Consider the following 15,417-nt stretch of genomic DNA (forward strand, 5'->3'; position numbering starts at 1 on the left):
AGCACGCCACCTGAAAAGTCCCTTACAACACTTCATCTCCTTCCCCTGAAGGCTGAGTTACATGGATTTTCCCTTCACACTCTCCTAATGCTCCATGCATCTTGGGATCATTACACCATAATATCTGCCTCCCCTACATGATTGTAAGCTCCTTGTGATTGTAAGCGCCTTGTGAGTAGGGTCTGCCTCCTCATCTCTAATGTCCCAAGCATATAGCACAGTGCTTCGTAGGACTCAGTTGGCTCTCAGTGACTGCCGAATGAATTAATGAATCTAGAGTGGGAATAGGAACATTTTTGTCTCTCATACTGGGGTTGGGGTTGAAAGTTGTGTCGAAAGGTGTGATTATGAGGTCTGAGTGAGAGTTTGAAAGTGTCTACAATCTAAGTTCTATCTATGAAATAAGAGTCATTTCCCAGGGAAAGGTGAAAAAGATAGGTTGAGGGAAATGATGGAGGTATGGAATAGCTGCTGTGGGGAGAAGACCGCTTAAGATTGGCAAGAAGCTCTGGGGGTAGGTTGCCATCAGCAACCATAAAATCATAGTGAGTGACCCTAGTGACTGTGAGTCCCTGTAACAGTTCACTGGGCTGAGTGAGACAGAGGATTGGCTGACAGAGAGGAGGACTCATCCAAGCTTCAAGGCCACCTAAGCCGATGCAGCAGAGGACTAGGAGGTTCCAACACAAAGTGACATACTGAGGTGTATACACTGCATTAGGAAGGGAAGTGGAGCCACAAGGGATGATATACAGGGAAATGAGAGGGAGGAAGTAGGGACCACAAGTCTCTATCAGGCTGAAGAAGAGAAGTTGTGAAGTCAAGTAGTGAGACACCTGGTTAGGGGAGGTTATCTTCTGAGATATTGGCACGGTAAGTTTCACATTCTAGCAGGAGACATCTGGATGATCATAGAGCTCAGAGCTCCATCACAGAAGTTAGCTACTGGAGGAAACTGACTCTTAAGGTTGTGGGAGCCAGAGAATTTAAAGAACACTGAAGCTACATTGCTAGAGCAATTTTACCAGGATTCTGAAATTGCCCACAACAGAGGCAGGAGCAACATGAGGAGAAAGAAGAGTAGGAAGGGATTCCAGAAATGTCCATGAAAAAAAGGGTGGCGCTCTGGGATTGAATAGATGCACTAAGGAGGTGAAGGCAGGAATTTCAGGGGAGTAGAAAGATCATGGCCTGGAGGTGGTAACAAGGGGCCTGAGGATCACTATCCAGCCTCTCCCTTAACCCTGAAGGAACTTTCTCTCTGCTGGAGCAATGTCTCCAACCTCCACAACCTAGACAGCATTTATCTTTGTTCCTCATTCTGGCATCTTGATTCTGCTTGCTGAGACGTCTCTTAAATGGAGTCCCCTGTCTGATTCTTTTTTTTTTTTTCTCATGGGCATCACTACACGTCCCAGAATGTTATGACATCGAAACGAATACGGCCTGGTTTTCATTCCTTCATGTGACCAATAGGACCAACTCTACTGGACGTAGACTGAGTTTCACTCCAAATGATGATGGACTCAACATGCTACTTTGCCCAAGAAATATACTTGTATCTCAGAAGATCCTCCCAGAAGCAACAGTAATACCCAACCCACCCAACAGAGCTGGCAATTAAGGCAGCCTGCTAAGAACACATCAAAATGCAATCATGTTTTCTAGTGTTGCATCTTTTAGCATGTAGGCAGGTAGTCCAAAGCCAAAGAAGTAAAATATTTTAAGTTAGGGAATGAAAGGAAGGTAAACTGCCATAAACGTATTTTAAACTGTTGGGAAAAAGGAGTAGAATATGAGTGTCATAAACTCACAATCATTCATACAGGACATCATACATATGTTCCAGGAATTTTAAGATAATAACATGTGGTTCATATAGTAGAGAAAGCTCCACTATTGCCACTCTCTTGATGATCTGCCAATACGTGGTCACCATGAAAGCTGCCTGACACCTACTAAAAAACCCAATGAATAACAGATGATAACGGAACGCCCATGAAATACCATGGTTGACAAGTGTGAGCAGAGGTTATGAAGCCCAGAACATGGTCCCTGCCCTTAAGAAACCTGAAACTTAAGGGAAAGTGAAGTGAAACCAGTGAGAGTTATAACCTGTGTTAAAATAACTGGCTGACTTCTAGTCAGCATCAAGAATCAGACATGTGTTTTCTGTGGAACTGTGAACATTGCCTCTGTGTTAGAAAGTTCTCTTGAGTTGTATAATGTTGCGAAAAACTGGCCTTTTCTGAGCCTGGGCAATTCCCACACTGGTGCATTGTGACACAAGCCTGTCAGATCAGTGGGCTCCTTATACGCTGCTTCCTGCAGAATGAGCTGGCCGTTTTCTCTGTCTTCCACACCACCTGGCTTAGCAAATTGGATCATATTAGGGCTATTGTCTCAGAGACAATAAGAGGCATCTGTAACTGAAAGAGACCAGGATGATATCTTCCAAAGAGACTTTGAAGAGCAGAAAGGTCAACAAGACGAGTATAACTATAATCATTTTTTTAAACCCATCCTTCTCTTCCTCTGTTATACACGCTATCCTTTAGTAAAATATATAAAATCAACACATTTCTTTAATCTTGGCACAGAGTGTTGTGAGAAAGAGTATCTTACATTATGCAGCACATTTTTATGTACAAAATCCTTCTGCATATATGAACTCTTTTGGTCCTCAACGCAAACACGATAGAAGTAAGAATTGTTGACACAATTTACAGAAGTCCATTTGGGGTTTCGGCTCCATTCACTCCACCACTACAGGTGAGTAAACAGTTACCTTTGCCACTCTCATGAGCAGGAGTTCCCCTCCTTATAGATCAGACAAGTCTTGTTCTAAATGTCACCACTCTTTCTAGGCTCTGCCCTTCCTACCTGCCAATCCCTTCTGCTAATTCTCTCCATGCAATTCAATTCAATTCAATTCAATTCACTTCAATTCAATACATTCAATTCAATACATTCGATTCAATTCAACTCAATTCAATTCAACTCAATTCAATTCAATTCAATTGGCAATTAACAAAGGCTAACCACAAGTCAAACTGTATACTAGGAAGTGCAATGACCAAATTGACACCCTCAAGGAGTGGCCAAGTTATCTAGGGAGACAGGGACGCAAATTATTACAATATGGCAAAAATTACAGTACAGGGTACTGCCCATGGTACCACAAGAGTTCCAAGAAGGGACTAATTCACTCCGCCTGGTGGGATTAAGTAAGTAATGGTTGAGGCAAATTTGAAATATGAGTGATTAGGGTAGAGAGGGCTTCTCAGGCAGATGCAAACTTACCTATGCAAAGGTAAAGAAGTGGGGAACCGCAGGGAGTTCAATCTACTTCCTACACATAGCACCATCCAATGTAATTGGAGAAAAGCAGCACAAAATTTACTTGATGGCCACTGACCAAAGTGAGGTCAGAAGGCTACTTACTCACACCCCTAGACCTCTATTTCACAACTTCCTTCTCCGCAAACTTCCAACTGTTCCCAACCCTTCTTCACTCTGGTCTTATAACTTTGCCTATTACCGCACTGAGAAAACCAGGTCAGTGAAAAGAGAATTTGCAAAATCACCTATCGCATCTACCATTCCATCTACACCTATTCCCTTGTGCTCTGCTCTCACCAACATTAATATGAAGGATCTGTTCATTCCTCTCCGCGCCAATTATCTTTTGGACACTAGACTGAAGTCACTCTCGCCCTGTTAAGAACATTTCTGTCAGCAGTTCTCCCCCACTCTGCCATATCATCATTTCCATCAGCAATATGGAAATTACAAAAATGCTTTTATTTCTCAAATTTTAGAAAGAAAAACCATAGCCCTCTCTTGACCCTGCTCCCTTCCCTTCCCACTGCTGCCTCATTTTTCTTCCACATTTTGTCACAATGCTCCTTGAAAGAATTGCCTTCCTCCCTGTCTACAGTCATTCTCCTCCAATTCTCTGTTGAAACCACTCCAATTCGGATTTTCCCCGGTGCTACTGAAACGGTTCTCATCACAGGTCAATGACATCCACTTTGCAAAACACAGTGATTATTTATATTTTAGTAGTTTTTAAAGTGTATGCATTCATTTTGAAAGAAAGGGAGAGTGAGCAGGGGAGGTTATGAGACAGATGGAGGCATAGAGAGAATCCTACAGACTCCACACTGTCAGCATGGAGCCCCACCTGGGGCTTGGACCCACAAACCATGAGATCATGACCTGAGGTGAAACCAAGAGTCAGACATTTAACCAAGTGACCCCCCCATGTGACCCTGATGATCATTTATTTGACCTCATCCTATTTGACTTGCCATCAGCACTTGACCAATTTGATACCTCCTTCCTTGAAACACATTCCTTACCAGGCTTCCTGGACTCGAGACCCTCCTCATGTCTCGCCTACTCCTTCAGTGGGCACTGTGTCTAGTTTCCTTCGCTAGTTTTTCCACATCTTGCAGTACTTTAAGAGTTAGAGACCCCAGAGCTCAGTCCTTTCATGTCTTCTCTCTCATCCATTCTCACTCTCTAGCTGATCTCATGCGATCTCATACTAAGTAATCCAGCCTAGAGTCCACACGAAACTTCTTAGTTTAAACTCCAGATGCCTATATCTAACTACATTCACAAAAATGCAGCTTGGATGTCTGATAAGCATCTCAAAACTCACAATGTTAAAAAAAGCAAGTCCTGGGGCGCCTGGGTGGCGCAGTCGTTTAAGCGTCCGACTTCAGCCAGGTCACGATCTCGCGGTCCGTGAGTTCGAGCCCCGCGTCAGGCTCTGGGCTGATGGCTCGGAGCCTGGAGCCTGTTTCCGATTCTGTGTCTCCCTCTCTCTCTGCCCCTCCCCAGTTCATGCTCTGTCTCTCTCTGTCCCAAAAATAAAAAAAAATTAAAAAAAAAAAAAATAAAAAAAGCAAGTCTTGATGTTTCCCCTAAAACCCATTATCTCTAACAGACAACTCAAAACTACCACCAACCTGTGGTCCAGCCCAAAAAAACAAGCAAACAAAAACAAAAACAAAAACAAAGTTGGTATCATCTTTTATATCTGTTTTTATCATACCTTATATTCAAACCACAAGCAATCCTATTATATCCACATTTATAATGTACACATGATCATAATTTTCTCACTATGTGCCCTTCTTCAATCCTTATTCAACCTACAGTTATTTCAGGATTAGTATAGTAACCTCCTTATTGTGTTGTTGTTGTTGCTTGTATGCTTGCTTCCCACTCCATCCTGCTCTCCAGACAGTAGTCAGAATGATTTGTTTAACATAAATTACGGTGACCTGGGCAGCTCAGGTGGTTAGCCATCTGACTCTTGATTTTGGCTCAGGTCATGATGCAGAAATCATGAGCTCATGGAGTCAGAACATGCATTAGGATCTGTGCTAGGCATGAATTAGGCATGAAGCCTGTTTGAGATTCCCTCTCTCACTCTCACTCTCTCTCTCTCTGTCTCTGTCTCTCTGTCTCTCTGTCTCTCTATCCCCCTGTGGGCACTCTCATTAAATAAATAAATAAATAAATAAATAAATAAATAAATAAATAAATAAATAAATAAATAAATAAATAAATAAGTAAGTAAATAAATAAGTGAATGAATGAATGAATGAATGAATGAATGAATGAATGAATGAATAAATAAATAACCAAATAAATAAAACTAAAATATGAACTTGGTCAGACTACTCAACTGACTTTCCATCTCATTGAAAATAAAAGTCAAAGTCCTTATAATGACTTTCACATTCTTCGTGATATGCACCTCACACATACCCTCTCTGACTGACTGAATAAATAAATGAGTAAATGAGTGAATAGTTGGTAGAGAAGAGGAACATAGGATGAGATTAACCTTATAGAATTAAACAGATGATGAGCAACCTTCTAACTAAGCCAAGAAGTGTCTTCATGTTTATTTGAATACAATGGGTAGTCATCAAAGTCATTCGGGCACAATAACTACCTCCTGTAAACTGTTTCTAGGATCCAATTCATATGTCACCTTCTACACCAATCCTCACTCTTTACCAACCTCCCATTCCCACAAGAAATCCATCCAAAGGAAACTTTGCTACTCCTTTAATGTGTCACATTTTCAAACTTCCGTGTCTTCCTCTTTTATTTATTTATTTATTTATTTATTTATTTATTTATTTATTTATTTATTTCCCTGCCTGGAATGCCCTTCCTTACTCTGTCGATTTGAAATATGCCTTCTCTAGAAGACTCACTTCAAGTGACTCTCATTTTTGTAAAGCACTCCCTGGGTGCCCCAGAGACTCATGTGTTTTCTTCTTTCCAATTCCAGGGTACATTTATCCACCTCTATTACAGATGTTATCAACTCAGTATAGTTAATTTGTTTGCACAGTAGCAAATCCCTGGATAACAAGGTCCATTATTAGTTCTAGATAAGACCTCTGTTCTTTGTATACAGTACCTACAACCTAGTACGTGCTCAATGCATGCTTGATGAATGGAAATGAGGCAGGAAAATAGAATGAAAATTAGTAGAGGGAATATAAAAGAGAAACCAGGAGAGTCAAATGTTATCAAAAAGAAAAGAAGAGGTATTTTCAAGAAGTAAGGAGTGGTCCGTTCTTTAGAGTTTTGTGTTTTGCTTTACTTGAGTTCGAAATAAGCTACAGGTATCGTTGCATTTAACTAGTAGGAGATACGTGGAAGTACAATCGTCAAATTTCAGTAGCATATGGCAGAAATTACCTTCTATCCAAGCAGTGACTTAATATGAGGAATTGTGTGTTCAAAACATCAGGAGAAGTGTTAGTTAAGTGGGGTGTACACTGCACTCCCAGAATCCAAAGACAGCACTGCAGAATTGTCTTGCCAGAATAACCCCAGCAGACTCACTGGTCTGTCCAGGCAGACTCACTGGTGTTCTGGGCCTAGGGTATCACTAGGTAAGAGTCAAGCGTCAGTAGGTTGGGATCTTATCTGGAGAAATCTACTTCTGAGATTATTTGGGTTTTGGACAATTAAGTTCCTTGCAGTTATACAAGTGAGGTCTTTATTTTCAGATTGTGGGATGGCCAGCCAGAGAAAACTCTCTGCTTTGCATGGGTGTATGGTGCATGGGTTCATGATGATACTAGGTTGGTCCAGAAAATCTCTCTCTATAATACAACACGACTACAGAAAAGGTATCTCTTCATTTTCATGGGTTGTCAGCATTAAGGTATGGAATGTTGGGTGCTATTTTTTTTCTATTAGAATAATGTCTACCACATTCTGTTTGTAAACAACAACAAAAAAAACGGCTGTAGAACCACTAGATAATAGTTTTCACCTTCTGAATTAGTAAGATTCAACAGAGAAAACTTCTGTTTCTCATATATATATAATATATATTATAGTTTATAATATATTTATATATTTTTATTTATTTATATATTTATATTTATGTTTATGTGTGTTTATATTTATGTTTATGTTTATATATTCATATGAATATGAATTTATTAAATAAATATATATGTATGTATTTTTATTTATTTATTTATTTATTTATTTATTTATTTGTTTGTTTGTTTATCTATCTATCTATTTATTTATTTATTTATTTATTATACAAAATTGGCTCCCATAAATGTGGACGGTGACAAGTCCCAAGATCTGCAGGATGAGTTGGCTAGCTGGAAACTCACGAGATCTGATGGCATAGTTCTTGTCCAATGGCTGGCAGGCTTGAATCTCAGGTAGAGCTGCTGTTTCAGTGTGAGTCTGGGGAAGAGGCCAATGTCTCAGTTTAAAGACAATCAGGCAGGCAAGAGTAATTCCCTAGTATCCATGGGAGAATCATCCTTATTCTATTCAGGCCTTCAATTGATTAGATAAGGCACACTTACATTACGAAAATAATCTGTTTTACTCACTGTACAGACTCAAGTATTTCCAATCACAAAACACCAGAAAAATGTTTGACCAAGCATCTGGACCTCTGTGGCCCAGTAAAGTTGACACATAAAACTAGCCATCATATCTTCCAAATTTCATGCAAGCACATGAAGCCGATGAACCTAAGCCCTATCAAGAACCCAAGCTACAGAGGCACCAGGCAGCCTGATAAGGTGCATTAGCACAGCGTCTCTCAAATATTTTATCCCCAACCTACTGTAAGGAACACATATTTCACCACAACCCAGTATAAGCATACACATACATATAAATAAATGAAATAAACAACATTTCATGAATTATTGGTTATCCTTCCTAAGTGTAAATGTCCTTTTATATTTTCTTATTGGTTCTATTTAATTTTAATCCATTCTTACCTTGATCCACACCTTCATGACCTTCCAAAAAACAAGGCATCATTAGTAAGGGGTACTGATTTTGAAGGTCAATCTTTGGGAAGTACTATTCCTTCAGTTATATGTTTCACAATGTCTGACATGAAATACCGTCTTTGTTAAGTTGAATTGAATACAGAAAACGGGCTTCCAATTCAGTCTTAAGACATACTAAGAAAATTCTGAATCCTTTTATAGGGGTAGGTCCATAACTATCGAACAAAATGAAACAACAGGTACCAAGAGATGGCCTTTTGATGTCTCCAACCCTATTCAGGAAGGCTAAGTTTACAAGCCCACGGAAACACAGGGGACCATTTCTGTCATGGCGAAAATGACCAACAACGGAATGTTCACGTGCAAAGAGCAGACAGGATTAACTATTATCAAGAGGTGTTGAAGCATGTAGAAATTGTCCACGTCTATGCCACTTATAATTAGTGCTTGTCTCCCTTGGATTATCATGTCAATGCCTAAGGCACAGTTAGAGAACATTGTTACCCAACAATGGCAGCTCTCAGGTTTCACGTTTCTGTTATACATCCCCATAGGTTGAACTGTGTCTCTGCAATAGTTAAGGCCCTAGAGAAGTATTCACCCACTTTGCACCACTCACTCTCCCTGATTAAGCTGCTCTGCAGGGAAACGGCTTACTTTTTTAATGCTTGCTTTTTGTTCCTTGGATAAGCAGTAGACATATTTCTGAGTGCAGCATTTCTATTTAACTGTACTCATGCCCTAAAGAGATTATAGGGATCAGCTCAGGGAGTCAACTTGAATTGATCTTCTTCATCTCTATTGCAACATTACTGGCAGACGTTCACAGTAAGATTTAATTCTGTCTGAGTGAGAAAAACTGAGGAATTTGGCTTTCTGAACCAAGACTACATTATTGAATTGTCTGCACTCAGTGGCAAAAGATTGTGAATGAGGAGGAGACAGGGGCATTATATGATCCAGGATGGGAGGTTGTAGGGTTAGCGTATGGTGGTTGTAACAAAACCTTAATATTGTGTGAAGACTAGAACACCTTGAAATCCCTATAATGTGATGGTCTGGGGACTCTTACTATATAGATTGCCAAAAATCTTATTATATGTCCGATACAGAAGCAATAGAACTCATTCACTTAATAAGATTTAATGAGCATATACTATATGATATTTAGAGCTCTACTCTTGTTGGAGAAGTGAATAAAGTACTCCAAAGATGGTCAACGGGGCTCAAACAGACTCTGGTCTCTAGCTTAGAGACCTCTCCTCTGGATTCTCCTTCCTTTGTTTGGTGCATGTGCGAAAACCCCCACAGATATGGAAGCTGACGACTATAAATTACCCACTGGACTCCACGCCCAGACCTTTGGTGAGACAAACTTGAAGTGCCCAGATTCCAAGAGACCCCCAAAAACGAAACACCAGAGTCCAGAGTCAAAGCTAAGCAGCAAGGGTCATTCATTGCAGGTTCGAACCTGAACCTCTGTGCACTCATTGCCAATGACGCTGAGAGGCCCCAAGAGAGGTTTTTACACCCCTTTTATAGACAGTTACAAACAAGTCATGGGGAAATCAGGAATTTTCCACAGTTACAGAGCTGCGATTGGTTGGTGTTTAAAGTTGGACACTTAGCAGTATTCGATTGGTTCCTGCCTTTAGGTCAGACCACAACCGGGGGTATGGGTATCACAATGATTGATCAGGAATACACGGGCGCGCCAAGCAATTGTACAGAAGCGGAACAAGCTAGTTAGGCTTGGTTAGTTTTCAGTTTCCCGTAACTTAAGCTTTTAAGTTTCAGTTTTCTCAGGCCTCTCAAACTCTCTGACCAAACTCTCTGAGTACCACTTGGTTTTTCCTCCAGTGTTCCAGCCTGGTTCCGTAACATACTAGATTGCTGACTAGGAAACCCAACCGCACTGGCCCATTGTTGCCACTAGTTTGGGAGAACAGTGATGTGGTGGCAAAGCAAAGGCTAGCAAGGGAGAAAGTGCATGCTCTGCCTGAATTTCGGCAGCCTCCTTCTCCGCTGTCTTGGGCAGGTCCTGCTCCATGGAACTGGTAAGGCCGGGGCCCCGAAGAAGTCAGGCATACCCAAAAGAGCGGAAGGGGGACATGATCAATCCCCAGAGGACTTAATAGGTGTCCCAGGTAGGAAATTTTGTGGAAGGAAATGTAATAGACTCTGGTGTGCATGTGTGTGCGTGTGTGTGTGTGTGCGTGTGTGTGTGAGTGTGTGTGTGTGTGTGAGAGAGAGAGAGAGAGAGAGAGAGAGAGAGAGAGAGAGAGAGAGAGAGAATGTACAGCTAAGCCAGGGTTACCAGTCGAGTTAGAGTTTGTGGCTTCATGGACAGGCACTCTTAAGGTCCCCAAGGTCTATGGAGTCTGAATGGGCTCCCCTCTGTCATTGTGAGAGTATAAGGTCGAGGGCGGTATCAGATCAGATTCCCATTACAAGTCACAAAGCAGAGTCCACTATAGCCAAACCTCACATAAACTTTCCCTCAGGAATGCGGCCAGAGGAGTATGTGAATAGTCCTCTCATCTGGCGGTATACCCTAACTTTGTCTGTCTTTGTGACACCAAATATGAGAAAGAAATTAATAATGGGATGAAAACAGAGTAAGCCTATGATTTTTGAGGTCATGATGAAAAAATGTGAACAGGGGTTTTCAGGTTACCATGGGGTGACAATGACACCCAGGAAGTTAAGGAAATTTTGTGAACTAGAATGGCCCATATTCAATGCAGGATGGCCTCCAGAAGGGACATTAGATGCTCAAATAGTGCAGCAGGTTTGGCTAATAGTCACTGGGAACCCAGGCCACCCTGATCCATTTCTGTACATCAACTCCTGGCTTTAAATTGCCCCAGATTTCCTGCCTTGAGGTGATTCATCATTAGCAAACAGAGCCAGGCATAGGTTTTAGTCACTTTATCTGGAGGCTCACCAGGGAGTCAAAGAAGTGATCCACTGCTCTTCTAATATTTAAAGGAGATGTGGACAAAGATATTGTCTTTCCACCTCCTTATAAATCTTCAAGCTCCTGCCTCCCTCCCTCTGAGCCTGAGACTACTCCTGCATCTGTCTCTCCAGCCACAGCCAGAGTCAGTGCACTTGCCACTGCAGTCAGTGCCGCCCATCTCCCCGCCCCTCTCAGACCCAGATAACCCACCCCCACATGGGCCAGGAGCCAGACTGCGCCCCAGACCCATACCTAAAACTCTCCAAATGCATGTAACGGAGACAAGAGAGCCTGAAAGACAGAATGAGGATGGACCAGTCCAGACCAGCCATTCCATGATGGGTTATCTACCTTTCTCTACAACCGACCTCCTCAAGTGGAAACACAACACTCCACCATACTCCGAAAAGAAACAAGCAATGTTTGACTTGATGGATTCCCTCTTCCAGACCTACTCACAGACTTGGGAAGATTGTCAACAGTTACTCCATACTTTGTTTAATTAAAAATAAGAATGACAGAAACATGACAGTACCTAGGAGATCACACATCTCCAGGAATCAATGACCCTACTGTCTGGGCTCAAGCTGCATGCGTGAAGAACGCCCAACACGGGATTTCACCACAGAAGGAGGACAGGGCCACGTCTGATGATACCTGGAAGCCCTCCTTCAGGGAGTCTGAGCTGGAGTCAACAATCCCATGAACATGACTAAAATATCATCAGTCACACAGCACCCTGGGGAGTCTCCCGGAGACTACTATGAAAGATTATGTGAAGTGTACCGTGTATACGCACCGTTTGACCCCAAGGGACCAGAGTCAACAGATGGTAAATATCTCTTTTGTGGCACAGGCTACCCAGATATCCGACGAAAGCTCCAGAAGTTGGAGGGCTTGCCAGATGAATATCACTCAGCTGTTAGAGGTCATCAGTACAGTTTTCACGAACAGAAATTTGCAGCTGAAAGAGACGTGAAGACTAAAAAGAAGGCCATCTTTCTCACAGCAGAACTAAAGAACAGATGCGGCAAAGATGGGAAAACCCCAACCACAAAAAGGAGGGAAGCCCATAGCCCATTAGCAACGGACCAGTGTGCATACTGCAAAGGTAAGGGAAATTGTAAGAATGTCCGAATTGGATGGGGACCTCAAAACCCAGCCAATATCTGGAGGAACCTCGAGGTGAGAACCCTCTTGATCTGGCCGGGGTAGAATTGGACTGAGGGGGACCGGACTCTTTGTTTCTTGGCCCCCATGAACCCACGGTTGAAATGAGGTGGTGGGCTGAACAATAACTTTCATGGTTGACACTGGGGCTGAATACTCCTTTGTTACTTCCCTGGTAGAGCACTTAGGCCAAAAGACAGCAACCATACTTGGGGCTACTGGGACACAGGCAATGCAACGGCCCTTCTGTCAAGCTCAAGAAGGTGCACTTGGGGGTCACAAGGCCCGGCATGAGTTCCTCTACTTACATGACTGCCCGATTCCTCTCCTGGGCCGGGATCTACTCTCCAAACTTGGGGCACAGATACCTTTTGAACCCACTGGACACACTAGCCTCCAATGAAACCCAAGGCAGAAGGAAACCTTGGTCTTGGCGATACCCCTGCCAAGGGAAGAAGAATGGAGACTGTTCTGTGCCCAGGCCTTACCTGGTAACCCCTAAGAATTCAGGCTTACATCAGCTCGCTATGGGCTGATTATAACCCGCCTGAAAATAGCTTGGAATTGGGTCCCAATCATTGTTGACCTGATCCCTGAAGCTCAACCTCAGACACCAAGGCAGTACCCCATTCCACTAGAGGCTAGAATGGGCATACAAGAGCACCTGACCAAGCTCAGAGAAAGAGGTATTCTAACTGAGTGCCAATCAGTTTGGAATACCTCACTCTTGCCAGGCAAGAAGTCAGAAGGACACCAACCAGTACAGGATTTGAGGGCCATTAGCAAAGTGAAGGTTTCCTTACACCCAGTCATTCCGAACCCTCAGTGTACTCTCCTCAGCCAAATTCCGTGGTCAGCCAGAAGGGTTGCGTGCTTCGCCCTAAAGGATGCTTTCTGCTGCCTCTGCCTGGCTCCACAAAGTCAATCATTGTTTGCCTTTGAATGCACTAAGCCCGTTACAGAGTGTCAGATGCAGCTGACCTGGACACTACTTTCCCAAGGTTACAACAACTCGCCCATTCTTCTGGGGGAAGCCCTAGGTTCAGATCTCGCTGACTTTCCGAAGGAAACCACAGGGTATATCCTTCTCCAATATGTAGAAGACCTCCTCCTTTCCAGTGACACCCAGAAAGACTGTATGAAAGGTACACAGGCCCTCCTACAGCTCTGATCCTACTTGGGGTACCACCCTCATGGAAAAGGGCACAGATTTGTCCGCCGCAGGTCCAATACTTAGGCTCCCTCCTCACAAAAGGAAAAAGAGAACGAGGACCGGAAAGGAAGAAAGTGTGGCACCACACTGCCACAGCCCCAAACAAAACAAGGCTTGTGTGAATGTTTAGGGGCTGGAGGGTTCTTTCGCATTGGGAATCCTCAGATGCTCAGCCATAGTGAGGTCCCTCTATGACCTGTTGGGAGGACCAAACTGGGACTCCCTCGCATGGACTGAGGAGGCGAGGGCCGCTTTCACAGAAATAAAGTTGGCTCTGGGTCAAGTCCCAGTCCTTGGTTTGCCTGACATAGAAAGGCCTTTAACTTCTTCCTACATGAAAAGGAGTGCTCACTCAGAGCATGGTGCCTTGGCAATGGCCAGTGTTCTGATTGTCAAAAAAAAAAAAAAAGAAAAAAAAAAAACTTGATCCTGTGGCTGCAGGATGGCCCCTGTGCCTCAGAGATCAGAGCCACAGTCCTGCTCATGAAGGATGCAGACAAGCTCACACTTGGCCAAACATTTAATGTTAAGGTCCCACACATGGTCGTGTGGCTCACAAGCACCCAAAGATATCGTTTCCTCTCCATTTCTCAGCTGACACAATCCCAAGGCCTTCTCTATGAGAACCCAAGGCTCGCTCTCAAAACAGTAAAGGAACACTAAACCTGGCCACCTTCCTTCCCACAGAGGAGGGAGAACCTGACCATGACTGTTCTGGAGTAGTGGATGAAGTCTACGCCAACTTCCAAGACCTCCAAGACCAGGGTATAACAAGCCCAGAGATCACCCTGTTCAGCGATGGGAGCAGCTATTTAGAGGAGTGCAGCCAAAGAGCAGGGTATGCGGTAATCACAACCACGGGAGTTCAGGAAGCCAAGGCCTTGTTGGAAGGATGGTCGGCACAATGGGCTGGACTCAGTACTCCTTAACCTGAGCCAACATCCTTCGCAAAGGTAAATGAGTTAACATCTACATCGATTCCTGGTATGGCTTCGCTACTGTGCATGTACATGGGACCATCTATAAAGAAAAAGGCCTCCTTACCGCTTCAGAGAAAACTATCAAAAAAGAGGAAGAAACACTAAAGCTTCTTGAGACCATATGGCTACCAGACAAAGTAGCTATCCTACACTGTAAGGGACCTCAGAAATGAGATGCCCCCATAAATCAAGGAAATCACCTGTCTGACAAAACAGCCAGAGTGGCTGCCTCAGGTGACCTAGGTGAAGCTCCTACCTACACTCTGACTCTTGCGCCCCAGAAGGAAGCCTCCCCACCCCTGGACACGAGTGAAGAAAGAAGTTGGGCCTCGACAGAAGTGGGCACACTAAGCAAAGACGGATGGTGAGTCTTGTCCCGTCATCAATGTGAAAGCACCTAGTGAAAGAATATCACTAACTCACCCTCTTAGGGAAAACGGTTCTAGAGGTCCTCTTCAAAAAGAACTACGCTGCTGGCATTATGCCAGGCTGTCAGTGAATAATGTGTAACATGTGCCAAAAACAATGCTTGCTCTGCCCCACAGCCCCTGCCTGGCTCACAAAGGATGGACTTAGGGGTGGACTTTACCAACACACAAACAAATAAAGGGTTTAGGTACCCTCTTGGAACAATCTGCACCAATTTGGGATGCATCCAAGCATTCCAGACCAGAATGGAATGAAGTCACGAGGTGGCCAAAGCTCTTCTACGGGAGATTGGGCTTAATCACACACAGTAAAAATGGAGCTGCATTTGGAGCGGACATTATA

Source organism: Panthera onca, unplaced genomic scaffold, assembly GCF_046562875.1.
Source record: "Panthera onca isolate mPanOnc1 unplaced genomic scaffold, mPanOnc1 haplotype 2 h2.h2tg000170l_path, whole genome shotgun sequence".
NCBI classification, from domain to species: Eukaryota; Metazoa; Chordata; class Mammalia; order Carnivora; family Felidae; genus Panthera; species Panthera onca.